Source organism: Manacus candei, unplaced genomic scaffold (genome assembly GCF_025592945.1).
Source record: "Manacus candei isolate 608988 ecotype Guabito, Panama unplaced genomic scaffold, ASM2559294v1 h1tg000011l, whole genome shotgun sequence".
Lineage (NCBI taxonomy): Eukaryota > Metazoa > Chordata > Aves > Passeriformes > Pipridae > Manacus > Manacus candei.
In genome coordinates, this window is record NW_026138059.1 from 19157229 (window position 1) to 19178874 (window position 21646).

The window sequence follows — 21646 nt, forward strand, 5'->3', positions numbered from 1 at the left end:
CCCGGGGGTAGCCTGGGGCCCTGTCCAGAGCACAAGCTACTGTTCCAGGGGTCTACAGGAGGCTCAGGGGTGAAAATGTACACGAGCCTTGCTGGTTCCTCAGCTTCGGGAGAAGGGGCTCCCAGACCTGCCAGCATGCAGGGGTGGCCTGTTCTCATCCTGAAGCAGTCGATACCTTTGCTGTTTCCATTTGTTGTGAGAGCAGAGGTACTCATGATCCAAGTTAGAGGAGGCTGAAATTCAGACTCTTGTTTGTAGCCTTGGGAGAGGAGACTGTTTGGGGCAGGGGGAGCTTGGCCCTGAAGGGTTGAGCTTCCAGGTGCTCTGAGGCCAGTGGGAGTGGTGGGAGCTTGTGGTATCAACAGTGCTCATGAGCTAAGTTTGAGGTCAGATGAGTGGCAGGACTTCTTGTGGGCTCATAGCCTTGAGAGAAGGCATCTGTTAGTGAAGGGGTTGTGAGAGCTTCACCCCAGGCTGTTTTCTGCCTCTGCTGAGCCTTAATTTATTACAAGACCTATACATGAGACAGCAGTGTGTCATGGTGCTCATGAGCTATATCCAGGGCATCTGAGGTGTGTGCTCAGGTGAACTAGTTCTCTCTGGAAATCATATTTGGTGATGTGTGTGGTGGAATAGCTTTGCCAGACAGTGGCTGATATCTTTGCTGGGCTTCAGTTTTCTGTGAAAGTGTTGTGACAGCACTCACAAGCTGTGCTAGGGGTGGCTGGGAGCAGCAGGAGTTCAGATGAGTTTGCAGCTTTGCAAGAAGGGACCTCTGTTTGGGGGGACAGGAGCTTGCCCTCAGATTGGAACCTGACCCTCAGAGCATGCTGTACTTCTCTGTGTGTTGTCAGGACACTGGTGTGTGGCACCATTCATGAACTAAGTGATAATGGAGCTGAGGAGGGTTCTGGAGAGCTTGTAAACCTTGCATGTAGGTACCTGCAGGGGCTTTGTTGACTCGTGGAGGGAAATGTTGCTTGCAGGGGCAAATACATGTGCCATGTGTTAAGTTACTGTAAGAACAGTGGAGGTGAAAGCAAAATGTAGTGAATATTCACAAGATGCTTGAATGGTTGGCCATGGGTGCAGTTTTTAGGTGAGCTTGTAGCATTTCAAGAAAGGCCCTGCTGGTGGAGAAGTGGTGTTGTTTGGGAGGCTGATTCTGGAGGGGCAGATGATTGTGCTGGGTTTCCATTTGATGTGAGAGCATGGGCAGCAGGCAGGTGATATTGCAGTGACTGTGGTGTTCATGAGCTGAGTTCATGACAATCCAGGGGGGTTCATAGTCTGATGAGAAAAGCAGCAGATACTATATGACTATAATTAGTTTTATGACAGTAAGCAGACTGCGTATGTCCTCTTAGTTTTTTTTTTGTTGTTGTTGTTGCTGTTGTATATTTTACTATTAATGTGTATGTATTATATTCACCATAGAAAATATTTCCCTGGATGTGATTACTATTAAATATGTATGTAATTCAAAATTGCCCTAGAACCCATGAAGAATTAAAAACCTTAAAGAACTGCATTAAAAATAAACTATTCCCAAGAGAGAAAGGAAGTAATTTGCCCTTAGAGTATATAAAGTTTTTATGTTTTGTACAGCACACCTTTATCAATAAAATATTGATATACCAAACATTAGGGACCTGTAACTGGGTAAGGATTAACCCTGCTGTTAAAATAATAAAAAAAAACCTGTAACTATAGCTACCACAATTCTTTTTGGTTTGACTCAAATGGTAGTATAAATATTTAACTTGTTATAGTAAATAAGCCTTAAGTCTAACTTCAGCATGATCAAAAAATCTTTTCTATTCTAAACAGTTGAGTTCATGTAGTTTAACAAACATGAAAAAATATCCAATCAAAACCCTCAAACTGTATATTTTTCTCTAACAGAAAAATCCAATCTCTGAGTATTTTGTTAAAATCTTCCTGTATTTTTGCAGTAATTGCCATTTCTCTATCAGATCCATTCTTGTTTGGTAAATATGGTTGATAACCTAGTTTTAATTGGGTAACAGACAAGGTTTTCAACATTTCAGTAAAAAATATCATATCCTTGCATGTAAAATGATTACTGTAATTCATAGTTTAAAGGAAGAACTTCAGGTTTTGTTGGAATGGAAGTAATGGTTTTATGTACAGTGCAGGCAAAATAGAAGGGTTTTTTATGTTACCATTACACTATGTGAATATGGTTTTTTAGTGCCATGTTACCACTAGCTTTCTGAGTCTTTTTTCTTTATTCCCTAAAATTCAGAGTTTATAAATTCAAAGCATTTTCTCTCTTACTTTAGTAAAATCTTTATCTGAGGAATTATCTACAAGCAGACTTCAGAGAATCAATTTAATTTTTTTTATTTACCATTTCGTAAGACACTGCACATGTTAAGTACACACAAAAATGTAAAACACAGTTTAATAGCAAAGCTAGTATTTTTTTAGTTATTCAAATAGTGACCTTTGTCTATACCTTGTGCCAACAAAAGTCCTATAAACATAAGTCTAAAAAATGGTATTCAATTCATGTGTTGAGTTTTGTGATGCAGAGAGAAATATCATTCCTTGTTTACAATTCTGGGGAACCTAAGACTAACATTTTGCATGACTGTATTCACAGCTCTGTCTGTAAGAGGAGTCTCATGGGTAAATTTGAGGTCATATTTCTGTGTATTCACAATGTCTATTGACAGCGTATCTTGAGGATACATTGGTATCATGGTTTAGGAATGGTATTCTCTAATTTAGTTCTCCCAGTAAAACATGCCACTCCTCCTGCCCCCTCCAATCAGAGGCACAAAAGCCAAAGATCTCAGTTGGAGATTAGAAAAATTTACTGGAAACCACAATGAGATAAGAAAATGAACAGTAACAGCAACAATATTAATAACAAAAGTGTATAAAAGAGAGAGTAATTCACATGCCAGAATGCTCACCACGGAGCTCACAACCCAACTGCAGTCCCACCACCCTGACACGAGAGAGCCCTTCCATCCTTCTGTCCAGAAAGACTCCCTTCCCCCACCCTCAGCAATGATGTGAGGTGGTACAGAATAACCTTTGGGTCCTGGCCATGCCCCCTCCTGGCTACTGCAAGAAATCAAGCCTATCCTGGCCAGAACAGGACAGCTGGTTAGATGTTTCTTCACATACCAGGGCTATGTTTGTGTTTCTCAATCACTGTAGACAGCTTCTGGGATGGCTGCTGTTTGTAGTGCCCCAAGCCTACCTGTGCTTTACTCAAGTGTAGTGTTATCGGGTGAAAATGAGCAACCACAGAACAAAACTATGTCAGGCACGTGGGTCATTAAGATTAATCAATGAGAGATCATAGGTCAAAAAATAAGAGATGAGGCAACTAGTCACCAGCACAGAAGAAACATTTCCACTCTGCAGAAATAGGACAGGAAGCGAGAGGAACAAATGTACTTTTTTTTGCAGAGCGTTATTGCTTGAGAGAAGGTAGAGGGCTGTGCTATGAGCCAGCCAGTGAAGTGCTATCATTCATACCAAAGTTGTTGATCACCTCCAAGCTGAAAAATAGTGTGGTGCCACATTGAGCGCTTGTGATCCTCATGATCAGTAGTTCTAGTCTTGGCTGCAGTGGTGTACAGCAGTGCTATGTTTCCAACAGCCAGGTTAAGCTAGCATGGCTTACAGGATGAGGTTAGTAGTTGTCCCTGTGGTGCTAGTCTCTCCAACACTCCAGTAACAAATGTGCCTCTTTTTTTGCCTAGACACAGAGATTTGTCTTGTCCTCTTTCATGCTTCTTTGCTCTTGCTAGTAAAAGCTTGTCATCGAGATGTCAAAACGTGCAGCAAGATCAGTGAATGCACTTAAGAGTGGTAGTGGATAGAAATAGTTGTGTAGGGCATCGTGTATGGGGTCACGGGTGAGAAGAGTACAAAAGTTGATATGATTCCTTTAAAGGTTTTGTTGGGCATGTTTGTAGCTAGGGTTGATAACAAGCTAATAATTAACTATCTCTTTAAAAATTCTCACTGCACATACAAAAAAAAAATGGGGGGGATTTTTGCAAGTCACTGAGATAATGTGTGAATGAAAATACAATGAGCGAGTCCGAAGAGAGTGCTGTTACAGTATTCCTCAATAAAACCTGATAGGCATTGTGGCAGTAGCAGCCACAGTGTAAAAAATAAAAAATTATATTGGTGGACTTCCCTAAATGTCATCCTCCTCTGCCAGGCAAGACAGCTGCACAATGCCAAAAAAAAGACTACAGAAACTTTGTGTTATACAGAAAATAAATTATTTTAAAATAAGCGTTTTATTTATATTGCTTACAAAAAAACCCTTTTTCTAAAAAGAACCATTATAGTAATTCTTATGTATAGTGAGAAATAAGTCCAAACAATGTCTTAGATGCCACTTAATAACAAACTTGTGGAATTTACTTTTCTTGAAGTATTCATGTGGTAAAAAGATAGAAAAAGAAGAAGAGGAGTGATATTATAGAAATTAAAGTATAGGAAACAAGATACAGTCTTCATTTTGACCAGGACGAGGGATTAGAATTGTACTTGAACTAGATAGTGTACATACCAGAGGGGAGCAGGTGTTCCTTCTCACTTGACTGAGCTGCTCTTGTCACCACTTGATAATCCGCCCAGTTTCAAGGGGGCTGAAAGCCTGTGGGTTAATGGCAATGTCATATTTTAAAGTTTTCTGATCAACTCTGCTTGTTCTATATTTTTCTCTCATGTTAGAAGGTATTGAAACCGAGTTTAGCATTATTTGACAAAACACATCATGATCTTATACTTGAAGGTGTAATTATTCTTTGTGTTATGTGGCTTAGAATCCACTTAAACCTGTAAACCCAATGGCACAGAATATATTGGACCTGGTACTCTGCAAGTACACACAATTAACCATTGGCTCTGATAACTTTTTTTTTTAAAGTCCCTAAACTTTTGTGGAGAAAATTGACTGTAACTTCTTGAAATGCCTTTTGTTTGATTTGATGCTCTAGTTCATTTACCACTGCTGCAGACCAAGCTAGATTTCTGAGTTTGGTGTGTCATACTCGACTATGTCAATACTTGCATCTTCCTTCTGTCACCGTACTTCGTACTTATTTCATCTTATTTAACCAGTAGCATAGCTTTGGGTTTCTTCTTAAACTCTATTTGTAGTTAATTTTCATTCTGTGAATTAGATTTTCTGCTGTATCCACAAACTTTACTTGGATGTCATTTATCACTAGGTTAATATCAACAGAGCATCATGATGTGTCCTTTCCATCTTTGCTCTTTGTATTGTTTCCTTATCCTAAAACATTACCTTGTTTTTAGATCTTCAGTCATGATGATCTCTTCAGAGAGCTTGGATTTAGGGCATTCTATCATTCCTTTTTACTGAGATTTCCCCTTTAAGCCTTATTCAATATCAGTAGTTTGTACTGTTGTATCAGTGGCTCAACATTTATATGAAAAATAGGGACAAGGCATAGTTCTATGAACCTCATGAAATTTTCAGTTTTACCTTAAATTGGTTTAAATCACCTCAATTTTCATTTTGGGTAAATGTAGGGAAGAGAACAGTTTTCAGAAGTGGTGGTGTCATACTGAGAAGAAAGAAATTGTCCCATTGGATTGGGAAAAAGGCTTTTCTCTATATTAATTGCCAGGTAATCATATAGTGGTGTTCCTTGCAGCATATCCATCAGCAGTGGCACACTGTTCCTCAGGTAGCCCAAACCAAAGACTGAATCACCATTTTTGGAGGCTACAGATTTCTGTGCCATCAATTCACTTTTTGTGTCTATTTATCATCATTTATTATCTTAACAAGATTTTTATAATAAATTCCACAAAATAGTTTCTATAAATAAATTTGTATAATTGATATACATAATAATTGATGTACATAAATTGGCTCATTGTCCTAGGGAAAGCATAGTCCCTTGAGCACAGGAGTTTCTAACATGCAAAGAAAAACCTGGCATAGTTTGGGACTAGTAAACTCTGTGAAAGCATAGAACTGTCACAAGGTGAAGAGAAATAGCTAATCTGTGCATTAAGATGTGTGTGTCTTCTCTTACTGTGGTAGTATTGAAGTAGGGAAAAAGTGGAGGTGGAGGGTTTGGTGTTTTTTTAATTTTGGAGCAGAGATAATATTCTAAATGCTTGTGACTTGCAAATAAAAATAAGTAGTTGAGTTAGAAATGTAGAAGTAATCTATGGAATAATTTAGAGTGGTTATTCTTTTCATAAATTACTAACAAGTGCATAGTAATGTTTATGGAGGTTCTTTACTATTCTGTTCCTTGGTTTGTTTACTTGAATAAAACTGGAATATTAAAAAAGGAGTCTGAAGGCAGAAGAGGTAATTAATTTCTCCAGGAGAGAGTGAGTGTAGATCAGTAACATTTTCTTGAAGGAGGGCTGTAAAAACAATTAGAGCCTTCAAGATCAATTTATTTCTAATTTTATTCTTAAAAAAAAAATAATGAAATGCTTTTTTGTATGTAAATTATAGTTCTGTATGAGCCGATAAGAAAGAAAGCAACGTGAACTTCGACAACAGAGATGTGTGAACATTCCCACAACAAAAATGAGTGTTAATGATGTATTACCATAAAACTCCCTGCCTGATATTTTCAGTCAGAGTAAAAAGACATTTCCCCAGTATTTTTCTCATGCTACTAGTCAAATAATGAACTGGCTGCTTGATCATATTAGATCATCCAAAGAACTGTTTTCTGCATGTTTGTCCTAAATTATTAGAAATACCACTGGTCTTTTGTACGTGGGAAAACTGCAACTAAGGCGTAAACTTGGAAGGAAAAGGTCTGGAGATTTTCCCAGGATGGATGAAGAAACAAGATGGATGACCATCTGAATTTAATGGCAAAATTGCCAGTAAGTTTAACTTTTGACAAAATTAATATTCAGAGGTAGTCAAAAAGGCAAGTAATGATAGTAATAGGAAGGGCATAGTGTAATTGTCATTACACTTCATGAACAGTGAGCTGTTTTGATGTCCATATCAAAAAGTTATATGGCATTTTAGGTAGTTTAGGGGAGGATAATCATGAACAAAATGAGGAATAGCTTTTTTGCACAGAGAAAAAGTAAGTAATTTGGAATCGCCATCTTGGAAAAGATGCTACTCAAGGAGAAGTAATAGAATTTTAAGGGTTCTGACTGACACAAGTAACAAAAAATAGAGAAAAATTAGTCCTGTTCATATAAAAAAAAATTGGGCAAAAAAAAATAGACTAACAAGCAGGAGATTTATACTGCTTCCTAAAATTTAAACAAAAAGATACCTCTACTGTAGGATGATCTGAATACCAACTATGCATAGGTTAAAAATTAATAGAGAAATTCATGGATGAGAGGTCTGTCAAGCAGTATTAAGCACTCTTGCAGAGAAGCAGCCTCCAGCTCAGAAGGTCCCTAAGTATGGGAGTGTAAGAAATGGACAGGATTTGCAAGAGAAGCTTGTTCAGCTTTCCCTATTTTCCAAAGGGTTTGCTGTTGGCATCCAAAGGTCAATATAGAAAATTGCACAGCCTTTCAATCATTCTAGTTACCATCTTTCAAATAGTACACCTCAGTATGCCTGTTCTTAAAACATCAACAAAGGCTGGTGGTTTTGTTGATTTGATAGAGTTAGAGGGTAGTCTTCATGGTAAAGGTGAATTTCTTCTGGCTCAGAAGACTGATTCAAAGCCATCTACATTATTTAAACCTACCATATGGACTGCATAAAGAATCCTGAACATTAAGGGCTGTCTAGCAGCACAGGAGAGGTTATTTTTATATTATAAAGAACAGTATGAACAGTTGAACCTCATCTCTAGCCAACAAAATAGGCCTTAAACACATACCCAGGAGCACAAAAAGTTGCCTTTATTCAGTTCAAGAGCTAGACTGATAAACTGGAGTGAGTTCAGGGAAAGGTCACCAGGGTAGCTGGGTCTGGACCACTTTTTTTGTGTGGAGAGGTGAGGGAACTGGGCTTGTTCAGCCTGGGGAAGAGATGGCTGTGGGGCCCCAACAGCAGGCTGGTTGTCTAGACAATGGAGTCAAATGGGGCACAGTAGGAGAAGAGATAAAGAAGACATAAATTAAAATAGGAGGATCTGATTGGTTATATGGAACAAAAAAATTGTAAGGACAATTAATCAGTGGAGCAAATAGCCCAGATAGATTTTGTAATGCCCATTTTTGGAGGTTTACAGGACTTGATTGATAAAACCTTGAGCAAGCTGGTCTGGATTCACTGAGACCCTGCTTTGAGCAGGAGATTAGACAAGAAAGGTTCCAAGAGTCACTTCCTACCTGAACAAGTCAGTGATTAACACCACTGACATGGCAACTGTATTTAGATAGAAGATAACATTTTGGAGAATGCAAAGGAAATCATTATTCTCAGCAATTGCAGCAGGAATTGAACAGTAGGACAGTAGCACAAAGTAAGGTCCCAGAGAGGAGGAATACCATGAGATTACAGCTGCTGACTGTGAAGTTTTATCATTTTGGCCTTTTTGGTCAGTAGTGGCATAGCAGTAGTTACCTCTATAGTTTTGACTTCACACAAGAGCAAATTATTTTACTTTTTGCTAATTCTGTCCTATCCAAAATGTGGATATCCTATCCATATGTGGATCATGTGATGGTTTTCAGTGCGTATGGATACAACCAAATACTGCTCTGTACATGCCTGTATCCTGAGACAAAAAAATTTTAAGCATGTAGAGTCAAAAGACGCTGATTCTGGCACTGGAACAGGTTGTCCAGAGAAGTTGTGGATGCTCCAACCCTGGCAGTGTTCAAGGCCATGTTGGATGGGGCTTAGAGCAACCTGGTCAAGGGGAGTTGGAACTAGATGATCTTTAAGGTCCCTTCCAAACCAAACCATTCTATGATTCTACACAAACCAGGCAGAGCCAGGCCTGTGCATGTACACAGTGAGGATCAATCTCTGAGTCTTGATTCAGTAGTGAAAGTTCTGGCATTTATAATGTTTATTTTACAAAACCCAAAGAAATGCTAGGGTTTCAAGCTACTACCAAGACTTAATATTCCCTGTTCCGAGTAATAGAAACAGCATAGAAGGATATATGATACAGTAGTACTTTTTCTTCTGTGTCCTTGACAAGGATTTAGTTTAATGTTTCATTTATTTCCTGCATGTGAACTGCTTTTCTCTGTGGGTTGCAGCTGAATAATCATTCAGTAGTGGGGGGGGGGGAAACACAGTGGTACTTATAGAGGAGGTGTGACGTCAAAACTCCCCGTTTTTTAATATATAAAACAAATAAATTTAAATTAATTAATAATTTCAAACCACTGCAACCTTAGATGTAAAAATCCTGTTTGAGTGGCAGGAGCCTTCTTGCTTGGCGTTTCGGGGCATTTTCCCCTGTCCCCCAGCAGAGGGCTCCCGCGGTGCAGTTCTCCAGAGCCGTTTCCGTGACCAGTGCAGTCAGCGGGAGGTTTGCCAGAGATCTCAGGAGAGCTACATCTTGCAGCTCCTTACATGGAGAAATTTCCCATTTCTCCAGAAGTTTTAGCATAGCAAGAATTTAAGGAGTTGGTGTGTAATATATGAGTGATTTATATTTTTCAAGTTATGTATGTATCAACTTTAAATCCAGTTTTTCAAAACTAAAACGGTTTGTTCCAAATCTTACTTTGTCTGGTACACTCTGTCACTATTGATGGCACCATTGCTTTCTAAAGCATTCAAGTCTATAATTCAGTGCCATCATAAGAATTTCCATTTCTGTAGATATGCACAACTAGAGAATACCTAAACTCTGCTATTTCTTCACTATTATATATTCAAGAAAGAATCCTTTTCTATTATTGTATGACTGACTTATCTAAAACATTCTTTCCCGTATTTGCAACCATAGTGTTTCCATTCTGAACTCTGATGAACTCAGTAATTCAAAAAGAGATGGAAAATCATAATAAATCTGGTCATGTTGATCTTTTCACCTTCATCTTCCAGTCTCTGTTGATCTCTTATTTGTTGAACAACAGACATGCTAAGAGGAGTTTGTACACTCCTGTGTACTCTTGTATATTGACAGACCTCAGTGACTGTTCTCATTCCTTTATTCCAGCAACTAGTTTGTTTTGTCCTTGAAGTGCTCAATTCATTTGCCAGAATCTGTCCCCCTTTTTGGCACAACCTATTAAAATACAGAATATCCTTCATAAGCCAGTCCACAGACCCTTAAAATACCTCTTACTACTAATTTTTTATTTAATACCTAAAGTGCCATGCAACCAGTTAATGGTTATCAAAGTGATGATTTCTGATTTTTTTTCTACGTCTTATTTATATCTCCTTTTTATAGAAACATTTAGTACGTATTTGTATTAGTGTAATTCTCATTGCTTTAATTATTTCATATATTTTACATCATGTTTTAATTTTTTAAAAATGAAACAGGCTACCCAGAAAAGTGGTTGAGTCACCTTCCCTGGAGGTATTTAAAAGACGTGTAGATCTTGCACTTAGGGACTTGGTTTAGTGGTGGACTTGGCAGTGCTGGATTTGTGGTTGGACTTGATGATCTGAAAGGTCTTTACCAATCTAAAAAATTCTATGAAACTGGGTTTTTTCTTCTTACCATACAAAGTCTTCAACATAGTAATACAGTAGATGCTGGTAATTTAATATTTTATCTAATAAGGAAATGCAAACCAAGTTCTACTGTTCTGAATTATTAAATTTTGAGATTCCTTCTAACATTTACTAAAAAGTGATACAGAAATGTACAGATTTTATGCAAAATTATGCATGGCAGGTATTCACTTCAATAATTATGCATTTTTATTTGTTTTGTGTGTATATTTGTTTCGATATAAAAAATAAACTTTCCCCTTCTGTTTCTTCACTGTCTTACCATTTGCTTTCTTATAGTCACCAAAGAAAAAAAGATCGTGAGAAATGTTACTCTTTGAGGTAACTGTTGGCTATAAGGTCTCCAAAGTTTTAACCAGAGGAAAGAAGCAGTGCACAAAAGAACCAGGTGCACAGGCCATACTTTTTGTAGAGGCAAAGGACATCAAGATATCCCACAAAGCACATTTTCAGTCACTCTGAGAAGAAAAATTCTGGTGAGAATCCAGTATGAAGAAGAGTTGAAAATATGAGGAGGAGTTAAACCCAGACGAGTTGATAGCCAAATTATTGTGTGTTCCATGTTGACTGCATAAAAGATGTAGAGCAAATACACTCTGCAAAGAATTTGTTTTCTGTGTTAGCATACTTGATATTACAGGAGGGTATTTAATGGCATGGGATTGGTCTTTGATTAGCATGGAAAAGAGAAGTCTTCAGGACATCTGATAGCAGCCGTCCAAGACATAGGGGCAGTCATTGAGAAAGATGGAGCTGAAGCTGTTCAGAAGCACACAATGGGAGAATGACAGGTGGGCACAAGTGGAAATGAGAGAGGTTCCAACTGGATATGAAGAGAAACCTCTTCACCATGAGGACAGTCAAGGAAAGGAGCAGGTTGTCTGCAAAAGTTGCAGCATCCCTCCTAGGAGGCTTTCAAGACCTGGCTTGCTTCACTACCTGCTGCTGACTACTATTTTTGTAGCATACCATACCAGTACTCTTATGCTGGTAAAGATATTCTGTTGTAGATGTTGCTTAAATTTCTGCCTCCCTTATCTGGTTTCATCAGTGTATTTTCAGTTTGTTTCTTATATTAGGTATCAGTTCAGCTTTGCCATGTTTGGGCATAGTCTCCACTGTGTGGACTCTATAATATTACAGGTCATTTAGCAGGTACCTATGTTTTACCTTGTTTTCTACAGCATCAACTTACACTTGTTGATCTTACATAAATAAGTTCTGTTTTAATTTTATGCACATTTAAATAGCACACTCAATGTGTGATATTTTCTAGAATTTTACACGTTGTTTTAAAACATTTTCCAATGTATGACCATTTGTATAATGCTTGTTATTACATTCACCATCGTCTTTGCTCATGTGTGGTTTTATGTTGGTCACCTTTGAAGCCTTAGCCATTGCAGATGTTATTAGGTTTTATTGCATTTGGGTTTTAGTTGTGCTGACTTTTGGTAACTTTCAAACAAATAACACACTACACCAGTGTGTTGAAAATATGAGCACTTTCTTTAAACACACCTGACACATCTATAGGATAGACCTCTAAATAAATCTAAAGCATTTTTGTTGTTACTAGCTATTTTCTCCTTCTCAACAGGAGCTCTCTAGGTATATCTGTACTGTTTTTTGAGAGTGTTCCTGTGACCATCACTGAATTGGACTGCTTCTATACATAAAAGAGGTCTGCAAGCACTATTTTGGTTCACAGTTTTGGATGAGAGAGAGCAGCTTTGAATGATGCTAGTGACTAATCAAGTATTTTTGAAAAATAAGCAGTTACAAATTAGATGAGGCATTGCTAAGCAACTTAAAACACTTGTTTCAGTCCTAGTTTTCCCATTCTATTTTTCCAGTTTTTTAAAAAAATAATGTTCTCACGTGTACTTAGAACATTCTCTTAAATTTTGGAGATTGCTCAGCTGGCTTGTTGCAAAACTATCACATTACTGCTAGATAAACATCATTAAATTGAGCGCAAGGCTTTGCTTTCCTTGGCTAGAAAACATTGTGAATAGCTTGCTGTTGACATGAAAATGATTAAGTAGGAAATAATTGCATGTCCATTTTTGTAAGGTGATTTAGATGGCCCAGGAAAAAGGTGATACAGTGAAATCAAATATAAGATTTCACTTACAGGACCAAGTACTGCAGGACTAAGCTCACTGAGCAGTATACATCCTTTTGGAAAATGGGAACTCTTTAAGAGAGGTAACAATAGCTTTGTGCACTCTGTGATGGCTTAAAAAAAGATGGGTTTTAATAGGAAGAAACACTAAGTAGCAGTAGTGTAGCTGTGTTACTGCTTTATATGGTATTGATGGCATAACTATGCCATTGTGTTAGCTCCTACTGTTCAAGCAATCTGCTTTCTAATTGATGTTAATGAGCAGGAATGGTTCCAGAAACAAACCCCAAACCAACCAACCAAAATAACCCAGCTACCACAAAACCACAGTGCATTATAGTGATAAACAGGTGAAATGAAACAACAGCTCGACAATCCATCTTTGTTATTCAGAAAAAGAGAATAGCCTAACTTTGTACATGGAAATAAGACTTCTGGTCTTATTAACTAGCCATAAGGCTAGTTTATACCATAAGGCTAGTTAATAAGATAACAGATAAGGCATATCATAATCCAGAGGCTGAAGCCTAAAGCTAGAAAAACTGAGAAAAACAAGTCACTTGGAAAATAAAATCACATAAATATTGCTACAAATGCAACTATTAGCCTAGATATGTGGTAGAATCTTTATAATTCCATATATTTAAAACTAGATTATATATTTTTTTCAAAAAGAAGAGGTATAACTTGCCTATAAATTAGGAATTTTTCAGGAATGACTGAATATCATTTTATGGTCTAGATTATGAAGGAAATTGTAACCTTCTCTGGAAGTAATGTAGTGTGCCTAGATGGAAAATGTCTTCTCTGGACATGGTCCTGGGCAACTGACTCTAAGTGGCCCTGTTTGAGCAGAGAGCTTTGACCCAACAATGTCCAGTGGTCCCTTCTAACCTTGGCTCTTCTGTGAGAAGTGTCAACAGTATCAGACTGGTACAGAGAGAGAAAGCCAAGCAAGAGCCATGAAGCCAAGGAAGTTAAAGGAAGGTTTCTTGCAGTAAAGGTAAGATCCTAGCCCAAGTCTCAGTGATGACAGTTAGGAGAAGAGTTTTTGAGAGACCAGGTGAGCTCTGAAATGTAAGTAGCAACTGAAAGCTGCAAGATTTCAGGATGGGAAGATTTATCTGCAAAGATACAGTGGATGGTAAGTAGATATGTTTTCAAACCTTTTTATTTAAACTGTTTCACCTAGTAGACTAAGCTACTTCTATTTAAAGAGTTACTTTGTTAAAGCTTTAATAAAGTCCACTTTTAGATATGAGAAATATTTTAATTTGATAAATTACAAAGTAACACACACATAGCTCCATTTCAAGAACTTTTTCAACATGTAGTCAGTTGCAGAGATCATGGCCTGGAAAACACAGTGAAGCCTCATTCAAAACATAAAGTAAAAAAAGGACAAGCCTTTCATCTTGTTAATTTGGTTTTGGTGTTGGGTTTTTTTTATCATGTTATTTAGCTATCTTTCTGTTATAACTGGAAAAAGATGTAATTTAATCCATAGGTAACTGACAAGAACACCAGTGGTCTGTCTGGATATCCAAGATCAGAAATTCCAGCAACCTCTCCAGCAGGAGAGGAAAATAAAGAGTCTACACGCAATGAGGTCTGGAAAGGGATGAGAAAGCAAAAGAGAGGGAAGAACCTCAACCATACTAAACAAAAAACAAAGAAACAAAAACACACCACAAAAACCCCCCCTGTGTTAACTGCAGCATACCATTATGGAGGCTGTTCTAATCCAGATGAGAAACTAGTGGAATCTTGGCTTCTAAATATTTTTTTTTCCAGTGTCTGGGTAAAAAAATTATGTTGTCTTTGTTGTTCAAGTTGAACTGTTACCACTAAATGCAGCACAGCCTAGGTAGGATCCACAAATGTCTTTTTGGCAAGCAATCTCTTTCTGGTATATTTATTTCTTAATTGCCCTCTCTCTAAGGATGACAGAAAGCATGGGTAATACTTTCTGTTTAGAGTGAAATCCTGGCTTGACTGAAATCTCTGATACTCCTAGCTCACAACAACAGCAGCTAAAGAAAGGTCATAGAAAGCAGGTGTGACATCCTGGCGCAGATGAAGTTTATACCAAAGCATACACTGACTTAGTGAAGCCAAAATCTCACTCTAAATAAAAAAACTTACCAACAACCTTATCGTCCACGGCCTGAGTGTTTCACTTGCACTAACTTTCTAGTTCTCTTCCATTATTCTTCACAGTGGGATCCTAGAATGGAGTTATATAGCAGTGGTCTCCCACAAGAAACAGAGGAGAGAACGACCCTGTGCTAAGAAAGCAAATCTGAAAGCAGAAGGCAATGTCATTAATGGAACTGGGATCAGTCCTGTGGGAGCAAGTTTATCTCAGGGAAAACAATAAGAAAAGGAATGACAAAAATTTATTTCTAGATAAGGGGTTTTAACATGTTTAAAAATGTTTCAGTTTTTAAGTGAACCATAGTGACATCTTTCTGTTTTCAGTGTTACTTAAGCAGAAATTAAGTCAATGAAGCTATTTTCAGGGAGTTTTCACATTGTATTACTTTAATAGGGAAGAGTATTCCTTTAATTTTTCCTGTCTTGTGGTGTTCTTGTTCTTAATGCTGATAGGTTTTCAGTAAATCATTGTCAAAGGCAACGCTCAATGCTCTCAAATTATGAAGACATTTTAATATGTATTTTAATTTCAGAGAAAAGAAGGTAAATACTACTGAAATATGGGGAGAGATGGGGAAATTATGGTTTGATTATATATTTCTTAGGCATCAAAAGACCTTAGCTACATCACAAAAGTCAAATACAGTCCTTAATTCAATCTGATATATAGTCTTTCTTTTGTCCATGCCCACTTACACATGTGGAATGAACCATACAATGATATTTCACTGTTGTCTCCATTTATTGTTAAAGGGAAAAACTTACAGGACTCCAAAATTGATTAACATTTAAAAAAAGAACTGTTTTGCATAGTATTCTACACTGAAAGATATTAAGTGAATCTGATTGCATCAAGATTAGTTTGTGTTTCATTAACAAAGAAAAAAGGATTCTAGCTCAATCCATTGGGCTACACTATGTCAAATGATATTCTAGTATCCTAATTTTTGCTTCTGCTTCCTTCTTTTTGTTTCACTGCCTCAGCTCCTGACTGTCATACTGGTAAATAATTCAAAGATAGAGTAGAAATAAATCACTAAATTAATTTGATTTTTTATTTTTTAGATATTTTAGCTCATGTAAGTGAGCAGTGATGGCCTCCCATTGGCTAAATATCATCCTGTCTCCCACCCCTTTTCCTTGTCTGGTTTTCCTTGCCTTGTCTGCCCCATCTAGAGGCCAGCTGTCATCATGCAGGCAAGGCAAAAGACTGGGGAGTTTGGTGGGACAGTGTATTTGAACTCAACGTAAGGGCAATGGCATAGGCTGGGAAGTACTTAAGACTTCTGGACCGACTTATGAAAAGAGAAAATATAATAAGGTGGGGATCTGAGCAGTTACAACCTGTCTGTACTGCCTGAGACCATCTAGAATACAAATTGTAGTATTTATCTTGAATAGTCCAATAAAATCACAGGAGTGGAAGTTTTCCACTGAAAATACTACCTAAATTTTTACCTTATCTGACAATAAAATTATATGATATTTAAAAAGGATATGCACACCTTTACTGTAGTCCAAGGTAAGTTTGTGTTAATGAAACTGTTGAGGAAAACTGCTCTGAATGTAAATTGAAGGGCCTTATGTAGATGTAACTGAAAATTCGTATTTTATCATGTCTGGTACAGGCAATTCTTGTGGAATATTCATTTAAGTCCTCTGGACATGGAATTTGACTCAGTTTATTGGTTTCAGTCCAATTTACTCTGTGAACAATTTACATCATTATAAAAATGTGTTGTAGTAGTGTAGGTCATTTTTGTAGTTAATTTTTATCCATAAAAAGAATATAAATATTTCTAAGTATATTAGACTACCTTATCTAAAGATGTCTAAAAGCCATGCTGGTCCTAAAGTTTATTTAAGCTTGTTGAATGCCTACAGATTCTACAAAACCTTTAACCAAGCACAAATTCAGTTCAGAAACTTAGCTGTCAGGTTGAAGTTAGGAACACTGTCACTCTAAAATCAAGACAGACACTTGCAAAGGAAGTTAATTCCAAATCTGTATTTCCCAAGGGAAATGACATCCTTCATTGAGACACCTCAGGTGCCTCACACGACTTGCGTTCAGATTTCACTCTTGCTGTTTGCTTACATGTGTAGACAGGAACATAACTCACTTCCATGATTGGCCTAAACTGAGAATGCTTAAAGCTGGATTTAAACTTGTGATTAAATTACTTTTAGCTTATTAACTCTGCGGTCTTTGCACCACAGGAACACAATCATTCAAGTAAATATGTGTCTTGCTGTAATTGCAGAAGTGTGCTTGGATGTAGACAGCTTCTTTCCCGGTGCACTGGGAACATTTCTCCAGCGGTTTGCTCTGTGGTACCACAGGCAGCCATGGGATACACTCAGACCTACTACTGATTTATGTAGTAAAGCTCAGTACTAGGGAGGACTCAGAAGAAGGCTTGCCAGCTTCGTGATTTGGAACTAGGCTAGTCTAACTTGGCATTCAAACCTAGCTTCTGATGGCAAGAAACACTTCTGTGGGGATGTAAAGACAAATGTGTGCCTGGTGCAAACTCTTGTTTTCAGTTATGTATTCTTCTGCTTACAGGCCTTTTGTAGATAGTCTTTTTTTATTTTTTTTTTTACTCCTGTCCACAGGCTTAGCTTATTCAGTTTCAACCTTTTTTTCCTAATTTTATTCTCTAGGAGTCAAATCCTCTGTTGAAGCAAATTTTAAAGTTCCCTAAATACCAGTGAAGTATCTGTAACCTATGAACAGTTCCTTAAAGAAATAACCTCTATTCTAAATCCTGGGAAACTGAACAACATTGCAGTAGGACAACCTCAATGTTGCTGATAAATGTTTGAGCAACTCGATCCTCCAACAGTTTGTGAGGGTTTTTTTTTTAAACAATTTGACCTTGTAGTTTTAACACATGAACCAACTTCTTCCCAAATAGCTTTGAAAGTATGCTAATTATTCATGCTAAAAAAATTTTGGATAAACCAATTTTATTATGAAAAATTTTGTTTCTCTGTGAAAAGTATCTTCCCCCTGTAGAAGCCCAGAAGATAAGAGGCTAATATGTATGTCTCAAGTACTGATAGTGGTGGAGCCAATCAAAGATTGTTGGTAATAACAACTGAGGGTTGTTGGTAATAATACACTGTTAGAAAGAACAAGATGTGGATGGAGAAGGGGACCATATGGAAGTAGGGCAGCACTTTTCTGGGACAAATGTCCTTGTTCTGGGTCCTGGAAATAAGCACAACACAGTACTGCACAGACACAGGAATGAGGTCAAGAAGCAGACCGCAGGGGAGGATCAAACACACCCAAGATCCCTGAAGCCCTCCAACTTATTTCTAGAAAGGTCCAGAAGAACAAACTGAGTATGAAAACTAATCTGCTTAGAAAGTGAGAAACTTCTCTCCAGGGTGGGGGAACTTATCTACAAAGAAGCACCTCCACAAAGCCTGGGTGCGTGTGCACCCCAGGACCCCAGACACCCCATCAGCTGCATCAGTGCTGAAGCCAAGACTGGTTATCTCTCTTTCTTCTGTTCTTTCTCTCTCCTTCCCCCTCTTTAATTCATTTCTCTCTCTCTTCCCTTTCATCCTACCCCTTTTATCTAAAACCCACTGCCACATGCTTATACTAGGAGGTCAGGGTGGGAAATTTTTTTCACGTGAAAATACAGCTTCACTAAATAGTTGCAGGATGCCACTTTCACCTATTGGAACACAGCTGGTTCCAGCATTAATAATTGGTTCCAACAAAATTAGTCAATGGCTAATTGGCGAGATCAAGTACTCAGTTAAAATAAGCAACAAGATATGTCTGGATTACACTTAGCAGGAAAGGGAAGAAACCAAAGCAGTTCCTAGCAACTCCAGGCTTCATCAAAATGGCATGTTCATGCTAAATCACACGGCCTTGCTCCAAACTTAAATTTCTCCATTGTGTACAAACCAGATTTGACATGCCAAAAAAAACCAATTTAGAGACTGATACAAATGTTACACTTGATACACTACATAGCTACATTTGTTTTAGGAACCTTCCATTTATTTAAGTAGTGGCCTTTCTAGGAGCTAGTATTGGATTTTGCATTCCTCGTAAACAGTAAAATTTATCTGAATCTCCATGCATAAACATACAGTCATGCAAACACGGTCTGATAGGTTCATCCTTTTGACTGTCATTTTCTATTAGTACTCAAATCATCAGCTCCCAAAAATACATATAAACACAGGGTGACGTAGGATGTTGAGTTGCGATATGTAGAGGCCAGTAGGCTGGTTTAGAAAGCATGTGGCAGCCAGGGTTGGTTTTTTTCTTTTTTTTGTATGTACTTCTGTCTCACTATGAACTGCAGCCTTTTAGATGCTATTGAATTCATAGTTCTTTCACATCTGAGATCATAACTAAATAGCTCTAGGCAGACATCAATCTTACATAAATCTGTAAAACTACCTACTTAAAAGTATAATAGTTAAATCCTGAGAATATTTACTCCTAGATGAAATAAAGTATGTGGATGCAGAGATACAGATTAACTACGGACTTTAATATGACTTTCCTGATTATTGTGCCTATTTATTAATCAATAAATATTAATAAAATACTTGTCATTTTATTATTTCATTTTTATGTTGTTTGACAGTATTGAAATTGAGCATGAAAATAGCATAATGGTAAATAGCTCTGCATGAACTCAGGGTTCTGGATGTGTTAATATAATTGTAGCTACTATGTTGATAAAACTGATGGTCATATGTATCAGTTAGTCTTGCACAGGCAAATTTCTAGAAGTTATTTTCTGAAAATTTTAAACTATTCATAACTAGATGTATAAGTGGGTTATTTATCATTGTAGTATTCCGTTTGTAAATAACATTTGGGCAAATTAGCTGGCTAGAAAGGACAGAGCAGTAGGAGACAGACAGAAAACAGGCATAGAATATTCAGCCTTCTGATCTGAAATAAAGTTGGCCATTAAGCCTGTAGGGCTTATACAGCCTAGTCTTTTTATAGGATCTTAAATTTTGATGATACCTTTCCTTTGCTCTTCACCTTCCTTTTCCTAATATTTGCATCATATAAATTTTAAATTAATATATTGCACTGATTTAAAGATGTTTTCAGACTGTGTGTAGGATTTTAACATATTCATACAGAAGTATTGGGCAAGCACCTGTACTTCCCAGCAGAGCCTAAAACCTGGCTTTGATCTTTTCATTATGTGTAATGACTTTTAAAGACATATGGATACTTTAGTCTAAAACAAGCCAGAAGTTGTGCTTTGACTTGTTTTGGAAAATCACCTTTCAGCTTTTCTCTCCCCTAATCAGCTGTTTGACCACTTACTTTTTTTCTTGTACAGTAGGAAAACCATCAAAAGGCACATATTTCTTGTGTTACAGTTAGGATGGATTCCATACGAAAGCAGGAAAAGAAAGAACAACAGTGGTAAATGTTATTTTTCAATTATTTAATTGTCTATGTCTTTGTGTGGTTCATGAAGCAATAGAACTTGTGGCAAGCTGTTTGTAATATGGCTCTCTCTATATATGAATTTATTCATAGGAAGACAAAGTAAAGCATGCCTTTTAATATATTAAGGACATACATATTTTGACACTATTAATCTTAGCATTGTTTCTCTAAGCCCGGACTGATGTTTTACCAAATTCTATAAATCCAGCTGTGTTTCAGGTTTGAATAACTTAACTGAATTTTTGAACACTTAAAGAGTAGTATATGCAGAGAAATGTATTTTTCTGGAATGGTAAGGAATACTTTACAAAGCATATGATAACAACTGTTGGCATGTTTGCAACTGGTAAATATAGGCAATATATCAAAAGGTTGATTTATTTACTTTGAAATTTATATATTTTGAATTAAAATGTCACTATTAAAAATATGAAACATATTAGGACCAGATGCAACTAAACATTGTGAATGATACAATGCCACATTATTTTTTTTTGAGATGGGGTTTATCAGTGACATTGGAATTGAAGATAAAGAACATACTTTTTTTTTTTTTGGTAGCCATATCATTACACTTATTAGCAATTGCTGATTTTAAGACATGTTGTAAAGTGCCAAAGAGTGGAGAAAATACTTGAGCCAAGACAACAAATACCACCAAAGTATAGTGATAAGTATTCTCTCTGCTTTTTTTTTTTTTTTTTGAGTAATTTTTGGCCCCTTTACTCAAAAACTGAGTGCTTCCTAAGTATGCAGGAAAAGAAGTTACAGTTCAGGTTTTTTCCTCTTTTCATGTCCTATAGAAGAAATGAAGTGACATCCAGTTTTTCTGTTGGCTTTGCTGCTTAGCAGTGCTTAGTACATGTGCACATGCTTATAAATAATTCCTTTTTGATGTAATTTTTGCCAAAGTGCCCTCATTTGAGTGACATTTTTGCTCCATTTACATCAATGTTAAAATTTCCATTAGCTTCCCCAGGGCTGGGATTCCACCTGTTTTGTCTAAGTTCACTATAGTTCAGTCTCGTGTATTTAAAAGCATTTATATTTTAATTGCTTCAATGGAATGCAGTTGTCGTGACCGACAAATCTTGCAGAGGGCAGAAAGGATCATCTGGCGAGGAACAACGCCACATAAGGGCTTATACAACAGAACAGAAATACTAAGCTCCACATTCAGTGAGAAATAGCACGGTAAGGGGCGTTTCAAATTGATCTCCTTTTACAAAATTCTTTTCAAGTAGGATACTGCTGCTCT